The following is a 15,607-nucleotide window of genomic DNA, read 5'->3' as shown; positions in this document are numbered from 1 at the left end:
TTCAACAAAACCTATGTATCTCACGGGCATTTTTATGCTGACGTACCTATTTTCACATGTGTTTTCAGGAGCTAATGCATAAGGTGGATCATGACACCCTTAGGCGGACTCGGGCCTTAGTGACAATAAAAGATGCAAGACTAGTTTAATTTATGTTATGTTTTCTTTGTTTTAAGACAATGTAATCAAAGTTAATAAATAAAACTAAACTTCAAATACCATGGTTGTGAAACAATAATTCTGTCGCTCCACTCCCCGAGGTTTCCACCGCGGTTTGTTGTTTTACGCGGTCGGGGTGTGACAGGTTTAGATATTACTGCGAAAACATAATAAACCATTTTCTTTGGAATGTTATTTGAAAACATTGTAGATGTAAAAACTTGTGTAACTGTCATTGCCCGTGTAAGACAAGACAACATGCCCGCATGAGCCTATAACCAACCTCAAGCTAGTGGGTGCCTCGCCATATCGTGACTCAAGACGATAGACTAGCAGTCAGTTATAGTTCTGAAATGTAGCGATGACTTCACTGTACAGCTGTGTCATTTTTGCCAAGTACTCTACGGCCCTTATTGTTAAGTAGAGGACAATCCAGTCCCTATGTTTGTATGTAGGACAATCCAGTCCCTAAGTTCATGTGTAGGACAATTCAGTCCCTATGTTTATATGTAGGATAACCCAGTCCCTATGCTTGTATGTAGGACAATCCAGTCCCTAATTGTAACTAGAATAATCCTGTAACTAGCCTGTAACTCATGCATGTTTTGAAAAACGCATATGTTTTTGTACAACCGGTGTGTTTTGGCATACAGCTTTTCGTAAACCATTTATGTTACTTGGAACTCGTTTGTAACATGGTTTAGAAATATATAATTTTCGTTCATTGAAATCTTGTATGCTTTTACAAAACTTGCATGTCTTTTCCCCCGAAAACATTTATAAAAATGTAAAACTATAAAAAGTGCGGGTTATGAACTCACCTTGATGTTCATGTGTAAGATAAACTGACTTGAATCATAAGCTCTATATGTGTATGCTAATACTAAGGCATCCCTAGCAAATAGCAAAAAGATAAGTTTCTATCAGAGGGGATACGGTTATAATGTTCGTCACCGAGCTCTACCGAATCGTTAACCAAAAGAATCTATGGAAGTGTTGTTAACTTGATTTGAAACAATAACGCTATAGTTGTTTCATCCATTTATAGTCGTGAGAAATACGAAGTCTTGGGAGCAACTTAGTTTCCAAGAGATTAAGGATAGATATAGTTGTTTAATCCATTTCTAAGGGCCTAATTAGGTTAAGCTGAGTCTAAAACATCAGTTATTATTGTCTTAATGTTTGTTATGTGTGTAATTATAAACCAAAAATTACCGGTTGTTATAACTAACTCCATCCACTTTGTTGCAAATTACACCCATCTTCATTTGAGATGTAATTTTACTAAATTGCCCATCACATGTTGGCATGTAAGCTGTACTTAACATCAAAGTCAATGAACTTAGTTATGTGGACTAAAATCGCAATAAATTGAAACGTGTGTAAATTACTTTTCATATTTGTAAAATGCAATGATTTACTATAAATCACAGGGACCAAAACAACAATTTACTCTTTTTTCCAAAAGCTTCTATTTATACTATATGAACAACTCATAATTCTCTAACTTGACAACTAAATACGTACGGATGATTAACATCAAGTGATCTTAAAGAACTTGAACCACACTTAACATCAACTGGATATTGTTCAATTGAATTCACTTCAGTTATCCAATTGAACTTGATAAGCAAACTAAAAACCGAATTTACAACTCAGATACAATTAGAAACCGAACTTAAAATCAAATTCACAATTCCATCAAGTTTATTTTGATTACAAATACAATTCAGTTTCCAAGTTTTTTAGATTTTCAACTTTTTACACCCTTACAACTCTACCCTATATTATATTACTAGCAGGATGCCCGTGCGATGCGGCGGAAGCAACACATCGCATTGCGATACTCATTTTGTTAGTTTTCTTATTCATATAATATTTATTGTAGCATCATTGTGATAGATATACATCAAAAGCGAAGTAATCGGGTAATCCATTTCATTGTGTTGGGCATGGTTCGGTCGGTTAAGTCATTATCCTCAGCCGAAGCCGAAACCCAAGTCATCGATTAGTTTATTTTATTAACCAACCGGTTTTCGGTTAATTACTTTGATTTATTCGGTTAGATTAACGGTTTTGGTTTGGTTCATTTAATTAAAGTTAATAGCAAAAACCAACCTTGGACTAAAACTTTTGCTAAGAAATATATGAAATTGAGGTATAAATACATGGAATGAAATTATAAATATATGAAATGGAGATATAAACTATGAAATATATGAATTGGAGGTATAAAAGCTAGAAATATATGAAAATATGAATGATTCAGTTTGTCACACCCCAACCGATGGCGGAAATATCGGGGCGCGGCGCTAGGCGAACCAGATTGCTCAAGAAAATCCATAACAACTACTAAATAACAATATTCAAAAGGTTCATTATCCCATACCAACAAACAAATATTTCACAAACAGTCATCACAGAGTTCAAATCTCTTAAACAAAACCAATCCGACAACCTAGATTTTATTTGCGGGTTTCTAGACTTCCTAATCCATTGCAGAAAACAGACCATCAACCTGTCACATACGTTAAAATAAAAGTCAATACATAAAGTAAAGATGAGTACACAAGTTTGCATAGATATAGTATAAAAAGCATTTACGCGTAACCAGCATGTAACACGTAATAGGCGATGCATGTAACTACCAACAATGATACAACCTAACCACGTGAGTGCGATGTAGAGTATGCGCGACACATGTTCACCAAAGTAAACACGTGAAGTAAAGTAATGTGATCCTTAGCAACCCCTGTCACAACGGGTGCTGAGTCCAAACTATAGTACTATCATTGCTAAAGGCGGCCTGGCATAACACTGTGTAAGCATAGTAACAAGCATTCAACAAATCACGTATAGCATGCGGGGGCGGTTAGCGTTTATATAGTGTTCGCGTTGTGTTGTGTGTTGTGTGTTTTAATAGAGAACATATGTAACACCCAAAAGTGTGTTAAATGAAAATGGGTTTGAGTATACTCACAGAGCATGTACTAATCAAGAAACACGATCCTCAATGGATTGAAGGGAGTGCCGAGCCAGCCTGCGTACGGGAACAGAAGCATAAGTCCTCCAAAGTGCTGAAACGGTCAAAAATCGGAGTGTCGGTGGGAAACAGAAGCTTCGTACGAAGCTGGTGCCTTCGTATGAAGGTGTGCTTTCGTACGAAGGTGAATCTTCGCACACGTGGGGCTTCTGTTGTCCAAAATTAAGTGTCTTCGCGTCTGTCTATGGAAAATCGAGTGTTCATCCCTCCAACCTTAAGCTATCGATTAATCTTTGAGCCGAAGAGGTCTTTGATTGTGTCACGGGTGGGAATCGGGCTGTGATGTGTAAAACCAGTGCCTTTGTATGAAGGCAGTGCCTCCGTACGAAGTTGGCTTCGCACAGAACAGTCCAGTTCACAAATGTGGCTGTTTTTGGCATTCGGTGCTGTGTTTTCGCTTAAATCGGATGTCTTTCCAAGTCCTTTTCAAGCTGGTGTCGGCATTACCTCGTTCCACTATTCAGTGAACGAAATACATGCCGTTTTAGAGTGAAAAATCAAGTTTAAACGGGTTTTAAGAGGTTTTTACTTAGATCTAACACTTGGGGAGTATGAAACCAATAGATTTCCAACTTGGGAAGCCGTAGCTAGTCCCAATACACTTGGTTAAGTGTAAATATACTGTAAAAGAAGAAGTTTTGATGAAAAAGATGGAGAGTTTTCATAAAAACATGAATTTATGAAGAAAAGAAGAAGTTTAAGTGAAAACATAAGAGTTTAGGTGAAAATGAAGTGATTCTTGTGGAAATCAAAGTGGAAAACGTTGTGTAATTGAATAAAACTGTTAAATCTTACTTGATAATGGTTGGACAACAGTTCCGCAGAGTTTCGGTATGAAATCAGTAAGTGAGAATGAAAGAGGAGGGGCTTGGGTATTTATAGAGGAGCTGGGTTCGAACAGGAAGCCTTCATTCGAAGTAGCTGCCTTCGTATGAGGCCAGCTGGCTTCGTTCGAATGTGCTGTTTCGTGCACCGAGTCCCTCGTTTCGCGTGTAGGATGCTCGTTTAATGTGTTTTGTTGCGTTAGTTAGTATTGGTACTTTAAGTATTTTAGTGTAACATCGTGTTTCGGGTCGTGTTGCATTTTAGTGTGATAAATCGAGTTGTGCGAGTAGCGTTGCGTTTGCTTGCATTAGCATTTGCGAGTAAACAATACACATAATAAGCACACACAAGTAAAGCATATAAGAACACATGGCATAACATTATTACTACTAATAACTACATTTGCGATTTAGCGTGTTAGTCGTGATAAGCGAATGCGAAGGCCGGAGTGGTGACCGAACAAACAAACACACTCGGTAATTTAAATAGCATAATTCTCTGTAATTCATGTTGCGTAAGCGTTTGCGAATATAAAGCATTTAAATGTATAACGGTGCGGTGTGATGAAAATGTATTACATAACCCTTTATTTATATCGAATCCCGGAATACAAGACGGTTACAAATCGAAGCAAAGGCAAACGAATAACAATCCGAAAAGTCGGGTTGTTATAACCTCCCCTACTTTAGGAAATTTTGTCCCGAAATTAGGGAGCAGGCGTCCCGAAAAGCAAACGGATAACAATCCGAGCGTCGAAGTTTCTTGGTCTCTCGATCCATGATTTCTTTAGGCTTTTCCACAAAGTGAAGAGTCTCATTTACTTGCAAATCTTCGAGGGGCACATGAAGATTCTCTTCAGCTAGGCATTTCTTGAGGTTCAAGACGTGGAAAGTCGGATGTACGTTGCTGAGTTCCTATAGTAATTTGAGTCGGTAGGCCACTTTGCCAATTCTTTCCAGAATCTTAAAGGGACCCACGTATCGTGGCGCTAGTTTCCTTTCTTGCCGAATCGGATCACCCCCTTCCAAGGTGAAACCTTTAGGAGTACGTGATCACCAACTTCGAACTCAAGGGGCTTGCGGCGTTTATCGACATAGCTCTTTTGACGACTCCGAGCTTTCAAGAGATTGTCTCGTATCTGGAGGATCTTGTCTGTCGTTTCTTGTATCAACTCAGGACCGATGATCTGTGCGTCTCCAATCTCGTGCCATACAATAGACGATCGACATTTTCTACCATATAATGCCTCAAAGGGTGCCATTTGAATAGTAGCGTGATAATTTTTATTGTACGAGAATTCTACTAAAGGTAAATGCGAATCCCAATTACCACCAAAATCTATAAGGCACAAACGAGGCATGTCTTCAAGTGTGCGAATCGTGCGCTCAAACTGACCGTCGGTCTGAGGATGGAATGCGATACTAAGATTAAGAGTCATACCGAGAGCGGATTGAAATGTCTCCCAGAGACGTGACCAAAAGGTGTTCGGGGGAGTTTTGTAATAAAATCCATGGGTATACTCTCCCATTTCCATATCGGGATCTCGGGTTATTCGAGTAAGCCAGAGGGCTGTCGATGTTCAGCCATAACTTTTGAACAAGTTGGACATTTCGAAACGTACAGCGCGATATCCTTTTTCATTCCCGGCCACCAATACCTGGAACGTAGGTCCTGGTACATCTTGTCGACACCGAGGTGAATGGAGGGATTCAGTCATCAATATCTCTTGGAGATTATGACGACTAGGAATCCAAATACGGTCGAGATAGTGATATAGACCGTTCGATTTGGTGATAAGCTGAGTTTTAGCACCACATCTCATTTCCTCTTTCAAGGTATTCTCAATGAAGCATGCATGCTGAGCGTCGCGAATTAGGGCTTCAAGATTATTCTGGGCTTGAAGGTCGCGAACGCTATATACAAAGCTTCGTCGACTGAGAGCATCGGCTACGACGTTTGCCTTGCCTGGATGGTAAAGTATCTCACAATCATAGTCATTGAGAAGTTCAACCCATCTGCGTTGGCGCATGTTTAGTTCTTTTGGCTCAAGATGTGTTGTAGGCTCTTATGGTTGGTGAAGATCGTACTAGAGACAAAAAAAACGGTTTTAGAACCGAAATCGGCAAAAAAACCGAAACCAGTTTTTTTAACCAGCTTTTTATAACCGGTTTTACAACCGAACCGAACCGCCTGTTGTAGACCGGTTAGGATTCTTGATTTGAAAAACCGGTTAATAACAGAAACCGGTTTAAAAAAAACGATTTTTTTTTTGTAAAAACCGGTTAAAAACCGATCCCAACCGGTTACACCGGTTATTGTTTTGGACTTGAAAACCCGGTTAGTAACCAAAACCGGTTATAGAAAAAACCGGTTTTGTTTTGGATGAAAAAACTGATTCGGTTAATAACCGAAACTAGTTTTTGAAAAAATCCGATTTGTACACCTCTAGACCGTACACTTGGTACCATAAAGGTAGTGTCGCCAAATCTTCAACGCAAAAACAACTGCACCGAGTTCGAGATCGTGGGTAGTATAGTTCTTCTCGTGGACCTTGAGTTATCGAGACGCATACCCGATAACCTTGTCTCGTTGCATGAGAACACGACCAAGACCTAGGTTAAAGGCATCACAATAAACAACGATATCGTCGTTTCCGTTTGGAAGTGTAAAGACATGAGTGTTGCAGAGCATATACTTGAGGGTCTGAAAGGCTTCCTCCTATTTGGACCCCAAACAAAAGGTTTGTCCTTCTGGGTTAAAGCGGTAAGTGGTACGGAAATTTTGGAGAAATCAGTGATGAATCGATGGTAATAACCCGCCAATCCGAGAAAAGAACAGAGTTCGGAAGGGTTCTTTGGCGTAATCCAGCTCCTTACTGCTTCGATCTTTGTGGGGTCGACGTGAATTCCTTGACTGTTGACGATGTGACCGAGGAATTGAACCTCCTCGAGCCAAAATTCACACTTGGAGAACTTGGCATAGAGGCGATTTCCTTGGAGAAGCTCGAGAACTAAACGAAGGTGTTGCGCATGTTCGGCTCTCGACCTCAAGTAGATAAGGATATCATCGATAAACACAATAACAAAGCGATCTAAGAAGGGTTTACACATACGGTTCATCAAATCCATAACGACCGCGGGTGCGTTTGTGAGACCAAAAGGCATGGCCACGAATTCGTAATGGCCACAACGGGCACGAAAAGTGGTTTTCGGGATGTCTTGCTCTTGAATATGTAATTGATGATAACCAGAACGTATATCGATCTTTGAGAAACACGTAGCGCCTTGGAGCTGATCAAATAAGTCGTCGATTCGGGGTAGGGTTAGCGATTCTTGATAGTAAGCTTGTTGAGTTCCCTATAATCGATGCACATTCAGAACGATCCATCCTTCTTTTTTTCACAAAAAAGACAGGTGCGCCCCAAGGAGATGTGCTATGGCATATGAAGCCTTTATCAAGTAACTCCTGGAGTTGGCTAGAAAGTTCACGCATTTCGGACAGTGTGAGGCGATAAGGAGCTTTAGCGACAGGTGTAGCACCTGGAATGAGGTCAACACGAAAGTCGATATCGCGGGTAGGGGGTAGACCAGGTAAATCTTCAGGAAAGACATCAGGAAAATCACGAACCACAAGTACTTCTTCCATCGTCTTCTTTTCCTCCTCCGCTACTACAATATGGACTAAGAAAGCCAAGTATTCCTTGCGGAGATACTTGCTCGCTTGAATACACGACATAAGTTTCAATTCCTCCGGGGATACTTCGCCATAAACACATAGTTGGTCACCGTTTGAAAGAAAGAAACGAATCATCTTTTCGAAGCAAACAATTTCGGCACGATTTTCACGAAGAAAGTCCATGCCTACTATGACATCGAAACTACCAAGTTGCATAGGAATGAGATCGATCGGGAAGATGTGATTGTTGAGTTCGAGAGTACAATCACGGAGAACGGAGCTGACGGTGACGGTTCTTCCGGTGGAAACTTCTACGTTGAAGGTTGTTGGGAGATTAGCGCGTTTACGTTTTACAATCTTTTCGAATTCAAACGACACAAAACAGTTATCGGCTCCAGTATCAAACAAGCAAGAAGCATAAATACCGTTAACAAGGAACGTACCATTGACAACATTGTTATCAGTCTTCCGTAGGCTGCTTGCTGTGGCTGCTGTTGTTGCTGCTGCTACTGCTGAGGCTGTGGTTGTTGTTGCTGCTGTGGTGGTTATTGTTGCGGTTCTTGTTTCACAACACGGTCCGGGCATACATTAGCAAAATGATTTGGGTCACCACAAGTGTAGCAAGTTCGAGCATTAGCAACTGATGCAGGAGCTGCTGGGTTACCCTGAGGAGCTAGGAGTTGAGCTGGCGGTGCAGGAAGAGCTTGAGGAGCTTGTTGATGAGGGCCTGAGCGACAATGAGCAGTAAAGTGCCATAGATGTTGCAGTTTACACAGAAACGACAGTTGACCCCTATTCGATGATGATAGGTGCAAGTAGGACACAAAAGGTGAGTACCAGTGTACGCACGCTTAGCAGGTGGTGCGTTGGTAGTAGCAACTTGACGATTCTGGTTGTTGGGCGGTGCTGTGACGACCACATTGTTCTTGCTTGAGTTTCTCAGCTTGCAATTCTGACGAGAGGACTTTGAACCTTGATTTTATTTGCGGGTTTCTAGACTTAAACAAAACCAATCCGATAACCTAGATTTTATTTGCGGGTTTCTAGACTTCCTAATCCATTGCAGCAAACAGACCATCAACCTTGTTGGTGCATATGTCTGTCAACTTCATCTTGTATCGAGTCTTGTATTTAGAATGGATAGACCAGTGCTCGATAGGCTAGAAATCAGGGTTTTAGAGATGTTTGACCAGTTCGCACGAACTGGACAAAGCCAGTTCGTACGAAGTGCCACTTCGCACGAAGTGGTAGTGTCAGGTTAAAGCGAACTGGGAACTCTATATATAGTGAGCTTGGTCATTTCATTTGTAAGGTTGCTGATTTCAGAGCCGAGGTGCTGTCAAAGTGTCAACTAATCTGTAAAGCGTTCAAATCAATAAACAAGATAATTAAAGTGAATCTAAGCGTGAATCAATCTGTAATCAAGTCCGAATCATCGAATTCCGCCTTTGATTCTGATTAAAACTCTTCTGATCGACTTGTTTAGGTCGTACAACAATCCTACAAGTGGTATCAGAGCTCAGGAGGAAGAGTTCTTACCGATTCAGCTTGTTTTCACCGAAATTTCTGACTTCTACTCATTCTTCTTCACGATTTTTCAAAATTAACGGAGTTTTTACGGTTAAAATGGCTTGATTTTCACATATAATACGCGAAACATAGTTTTAACAAATCCTTGAAAGAATCAGACCTAAAATCGACCTAAAACGTGATCAAATTTGACAAAAACACATCAGATCGTTCGGAGATGTATCGGTTCGTGTGAATTAGAGTTCCAATTCATATGGATTGATCAGATTGTATCCCAGGTCGTGTTAAAGGTGCAGTTCGCTTGAAAAATTTATCAGTTCACACGAAGTGGACCTTCACTTCGCACGTATTGACCCCAGGCCGCTTGAAAGTGTCACCAGTTCGCACCAAAGTGTTCACTTCGCTTGTAATTCATCCACTTCACTTGAGAACTTGCCAGTTCATGTGAAAGTTACTTCCAGTTCGCTTGAAAGTGTTCAATTCGTTTGAAACTGGATCAGTTCGTTTGAGAAGTATACCAGGTCGTTTGAGTTTAAAGTTCAGGTCACACAAAGTGATTCTTTACCAGTTCGCTTGGAAAGATTCATCCAGTTCGTATCAAATCAGTTCGTTTGAGTCATTTTCAGTTCGCATCAAACCAGTTTGAAACATCCAGTATTCTAAAATGGGGGGTGATTTTCTGAACCCGTTTAGTGATGTTTTTGCTTACAGTAGTAGCACAGGAGAGAACACATCAGACAACACGAATACCTCAGCACCAAACCCAAACCATAGAAAAACCATTGCCGATTCTCCGAGTGTTGATAACGCCTATGGCACCTACAACATACCGCCCAAGCTAATGGCCATAGAGGAATACAACAGATGGGCAAGTAGGTTTCAAGAATGGTTGAAGGCATTTGCATACCTAAGTTGGAAGATTTTGAGAAATGGTTTTGACATCGGAAGAACTGACTATGAAAATTTAACTGATACTGCACAAGAATCTTTCATTGCAGAACAGAAATGCATCGCTTTTGTACATCAATCAGTGAGGGATGATATTATATCATTAATTGACTACAAAGATTCTAGAGATTTATGGGAGAAATTAAAGATGAAGTGTGTGGGTGGTGCAGAAATTATTAAAAACAAGAAAAAATTGTTGAAAAAGGAATTTGATCTGTTTGGGTGTATGAAAAATGAGTCTGTGTCAAAGATGATAGAAAGATTTGGTCACCTAAAGATGGAACTTGCAAGATATGGGATTACGTATACACAGGAAGAATTGGTTGATAAGTTGTTTGACTCACTGCCTGATGAGAAAGATTGGCAGTATTTTGCGCTAATGTTGAAGAATACAGTGAGTTCAACTGATTTAACAGTGGATTTGCTAATCGAAAGGTTGGAGAGTCATGAATTGGAAATTAGGAAGACGAACAAAGTCAACAACTCCTCGTATCAACAAAATGTTGATTTATATTATTGGGGAAGCAGGATTCCAAAAACTGTGTCACCAAAGACTGCATTCTCAGCAGAAAATTCAAACATGTCAAATCAAGAAAGTCAAAACAACAGTTCTACTTCAAGCATCATGGAGGATCAACTTCAACTGCTCCAAATCAACAGAAAAACATGTTCCAGTGCAATATTGCTGTAAACCTCAACAATGCACAAAACTTCTGCGAAGAAGCAGCCAAGCAGCAAATGGTGTTTTTGGCATCCATCTTGGAATCATATGAGAGCCTTGTTGCTGGAAAGATCGGAAACACCAACCTCACCAAAGAAGATTATGATCAAATCAACCCCGAAGAAATGGAGTTGATTGCATTAGATGGTGTTTGGCGAGTGCGGTCAGAAGGGCTCAGAGATTCATGAAGATAACAGGCAGACACTCCATTGGTGGACCTTTAACCAAATTAGGATTTGATAAATCAAAGGTTACATGTTTTAAGTGCAAACAAAAGGGGCACTTTAAACGAGAATGTCGAAATGCAACTGCTGATGAAACGGCCAACCCATTCCATGAGGACTATTATAAAAGAGCCATCTATCATCAGAACAAAGCCGAACCTCCTCGAATGAAACAGATAGAAGAAAATCCAAAAGAAAAGTCGAGAGCATTAGCTGTTATCCATGATGATGAGGGATTTGATTGGAGTGATTTGTTACCAGAAGAGGATGCAGTGGGTTATGCCTTCATGGCAAAAATCGTTCCTTTCAAAGATACCCGAACAGAAGAGGTAAAATATGTCAACAGGAAGATGTTAGCCCAAGGCATGAAAGATAAAATCTATCGAACATGGAAAGAGGCAAAGAGTGCAAAAAGATGGGATGCTGATCAGGAATGCTATTTGGATCCAAATGGAAACATAGCTGTTGAACCATCATAAATCAGTGTTGAAACTCTCATCGAGCAAATAGCAGAAGAGGAAGAAGCAAGACAGAGAATGTGGTGGGCAAGTGAAGAAGAAGAGAAAGAAAAGGAACTACAGTTGAAAAAGGTTGATAATGGGATAATCGACACGACGAAAGAGTTCACAGCAGATAACCTAAAGAAAATGGCTGATAAAGTTCTTGCAGCGAAAGAGTTAGAGGTAGATCTAAGTCTGGAACTGAGTCAAAGAGCAAGGTCAGTTCTAATGATTCAACAAATGAGTCAGGTAAGACTGGTAAAGCCAAAATTGAAAGTGACTGCAAAAATTGCATGAAAGACTGCAAGGTTTGTAGCACACACGCTTACCTCAGTGGTAAAAAGATGAAGAACTGACAGAAAGAGTCAAAGAAGTTGAAAATCAGATCTTAAGTCGTGAAAAATTGGTAAAAGCTTCAAATGATCGAATAAAAGAATTAACTTATAAACTTGAAAAAAATAAAATTGACGTAGAACGAATCAGGAAAGAAAATGAAAAGTTAATTCATGAAAACCGTCAACTTTCAGAAAATTACGAGAATTTAAAAAGAACGATAAAAGATTCTGATGAAAGAAATGATAAAACAACCAAAGAAAATCTTCAACTGTCAGGAGTACTTTAGTCGAAAGAAAAGCAAATCAACCAACAGTTGGATGAGATTGCTAATCTGAAGCTTCAGTTTCAGGAAGCTAAGATTGAAAATGAACGTATCAATCTGAAACTCAACAGTTACAATTCCGCAAGTTTTGTTCTTCAACATATCGTTCCTAAACCAATTGGGAAGAATAAAGCTGGCTAAGATGTATATTCGGACGGAACTGGGGTTGGGTATCATCAGGTTCCACCACCAGTATTAAATAATTTTTCAAAGAAAAAGTCCGGGCTGGTTAACGATAATGCAACCAATGAGGTTAAACTTCCAGAATAAATCGACGTCACGTTCACTTCATCATCCGATGAAGACAGTGTGCAGTCCGAAGTTGTTAAAAGTATGGTAGAAAATGTTTTGAAATCTGAAAGTGATTCAGCTGAGGACGATGTTTTCTGAACAATTACATTCCGAAATCAACATCCAAAAACAACTTAAGTGAAGAACCTAACCTTGTGATGTACAAGATGTCGGGATCAGATAAGTGGTATTCGGATCTTGAATTTCCTTTGGAAAATGTGAATGTTGACAAATTGAAAAATGTGTTCAAGTTGGTTGAGATTGATGTGTCTGAGATTGAAGGATTGAAATGTTCCAAAAGGCAATTAAATTTTGAAAATGATAAAGCTTATTACAAAAAACCTGTTGTTCTACCACAATTTTCTAACAACAATCAAAATAGATGGTCGGGCGGATATCAGGGTGGTAAGAATTATCAAAGAAGGAACTTTCAAAACAAAAAAATTGCTGAGAAAAAGGTGTTTGTGAAAAGTTCAAGTTCAAGCTCACTTTCCAAGCAAGAATCTGAATTTTTTTCAAAATCAAATGAAGAGTTTTTTGAAAAGAAGGCCTCACAGTCTCAGACCGAAGGCACAAGTCGGGTAGTTGATACTCGTACATGCTTCAAGTGCAACAAAGTTGGACACATTGCATGAAAGTGCACCAACTTAAAACCTAAGTCTGAAGCTGTTGAGAGTCAGAAAAGGAAAGTTGATGCAAAAGGCAAAGCTCCAATGGTTGTTGAGAAGAAAGTTTTGAAAAATGCAAACACCAAATTCAAAACCGAACCCGTAAAGAAGTTGGTAACTAAAAATGACAGTCATCTTCTACCACACCATTCTCAACAAGCATGGAAGCCAAAATCTGTTGAAAATAAAGCAAGTTCTCCAAAACCAAAGGTTTCAGAGTCTGCAAAACAATCATCTTCTACCACACCGGTAAAGATGCATGTTCCTTTGGATTACTATGAGAAACTTGAAAAACAAACTTCTACCCCACCAGGGAAGAAGTACGTTTCAAAAAAAGACCAACCATCTGGTCAACCTCAAAAAGATGAATTTTTCTTATACAAAGAGGTTGAGGTTGGGACTGAAGAAAGTTTAAAGATGAATGACAAAAATTTCCCACCATTGTATACCAAAACCACAATTCTAAACGTCAAGCTACCTGAGTCGAAAGAGGCTTGGGAAGCTTCAAAATCTCACTAAAATATTTGTAATATGTGCAGGAGCTTCCGAGATCCATCTCACGCTGGATTATGGATAGTGGAGCTTCTCGGCACATGACGGGGAAGAAAACCCTACTGTACGATGTTCGAGGGTTTAATGGAGGATATGTGGGATTTGCAGGAAATCAAGGTGGTCGTATAGTTGGTGAAGGAACTCTATCTAATGGTATTGTCACGTTTGAAAGAGTAAACTACATCGCTGAGCTTGAAAACAATCTTCTGAGCATCTCTCAGATCTGTGACCGCATGTATACAATGCACTTTACAGATAAGGAATGTTTTATTCTGAAACCAGGGTTTGTTGTCCCCGAAGAATGGGTTATCATGAGAGCTCCAATAGTCGACGATCTGTACGTGTTGGACATGAGTGTAGCAACTACTACAACGGGTCAGGCTCACTGCTTCATGTCAAGAGCAACGGAAAAAGAATCGCAATTGTGGCATCGAAAGATGGGCCACATTCACCTGCGAAAAATGAAGCATTTGGTGCACAATTAATTAGTAACTGGTGTTCATCTGAAAGGTTTCCATCTAGAAGGGGAGTGCATTAGTTGCATCAAAGGCAAGCAAAGAAAGAAATCACACCCTCAAAAGAAGGTTAACTCAGTCTCGAGACCGTTAGAGAGACTTCATATGGATCTTTTTGGTCCGGTGAATGTCAAAAGCATAACTAGTGATCTCTACTGTCTAGTAGTAACAGATGACTACTCGAGATTTTCATGGGTAACATTTCTGAAGACAAAAGATGAAACATTTGGGAGTTTGATAACAATGTTCAGAAAGATTGAAAACTTGTACCAAACTCGTGTTAGAAGAATAAGAAGTGACAACGGTACAGAGTTTAAGAACAGCAAAATGGAAGTATATTGTGATGAAAGAGGTATACTGCATGAATTTAGCGTGCCTTATACTCCGCAGCAAAACGGAGTAGCAGAAAGAAAGAATAGGACGCTGATTGAAACGGCCAGGACAATGCTTGCTGATTCAAAGCTACCTGTCAATTTCTGGGCAGAAGCAGTGTCAGCCGCTTGCTATACGCTCAACCGGGTTCTTACAGTGAAGAAATTCAACAAGACGTGTTTCGAGCTGGTTGACAACCGCAAATCGAACCTCAAGTATTTGGAACCATTTGGGTCTCCCTGCACAGTTCTAGAACCTTATGGTAAATTTGGTCCAAAGAGCATCGAAGGAATATTCGTGGGTTACACAAGTCCACTGAAACGAGTCTTTGTTCCAAGCTTAAAGCGGATCATCGAAGCACATAATGTTGAGTGCCAAGGTTATATAATGCCACCTCAGAATCCAGGAGACTCATGGCGCTTCAATTATGACACTCTGTGGGACTCATTCGACATGGAGGAAGAACCAGATTTCTTTGACGAGTTGGATATTCTAAGAGAATATGAATCATCATAAGAAAGGTTCCCAGCTGAGTCTTCTAGACGTCAATATCAAACTTCCAATGACGATGAAGCTGGTCTAAGCAATGCTGGAGAACATGATGATATTCAGCAAACTCCATCATCTTTAGAACATGAACATGCTCCTGACAATCAGACGACGGTCAACGATAATCTAGAATCTGATGATAGGCCAATATTTGATCGTGGTGACTCAGAGTCTGAGGGGGAGCAAATCTAGATTTCAAATCAAACAATTCCAGTCAGCTATCAAGGTGCAAATCAGAATGTCACAAATTTGGAAGGCGAGGTAGATGTTCCAGGCGAGGTGATGCCAAGAACTCTTTCGTACCATCCAGAGAAGCTGATTATTGGAGAGTTGCAATCAGGCATCCGCACCAGACGACAAATTGACCAAGGCCTTAC

The sequence above is a fragment of the Helianthus annuus genome, chromosome 7 (assembly GCF_002127325.2).
Source record: "Helianthus annuus cultivar XRQ/B chromosome 7, HanXRQr2.0-SUNRISE, whole genome shotgun sequence".
Taxonomy (NCBI): Eukaryota; Viridiplantae; Streptophyta; class Magnoliopsida; order Asterales; family Asteraceae; genus Helianthus; species Helianthus annuus.
Note: the sequence above shows the minus strand (reverse complement) of the source record.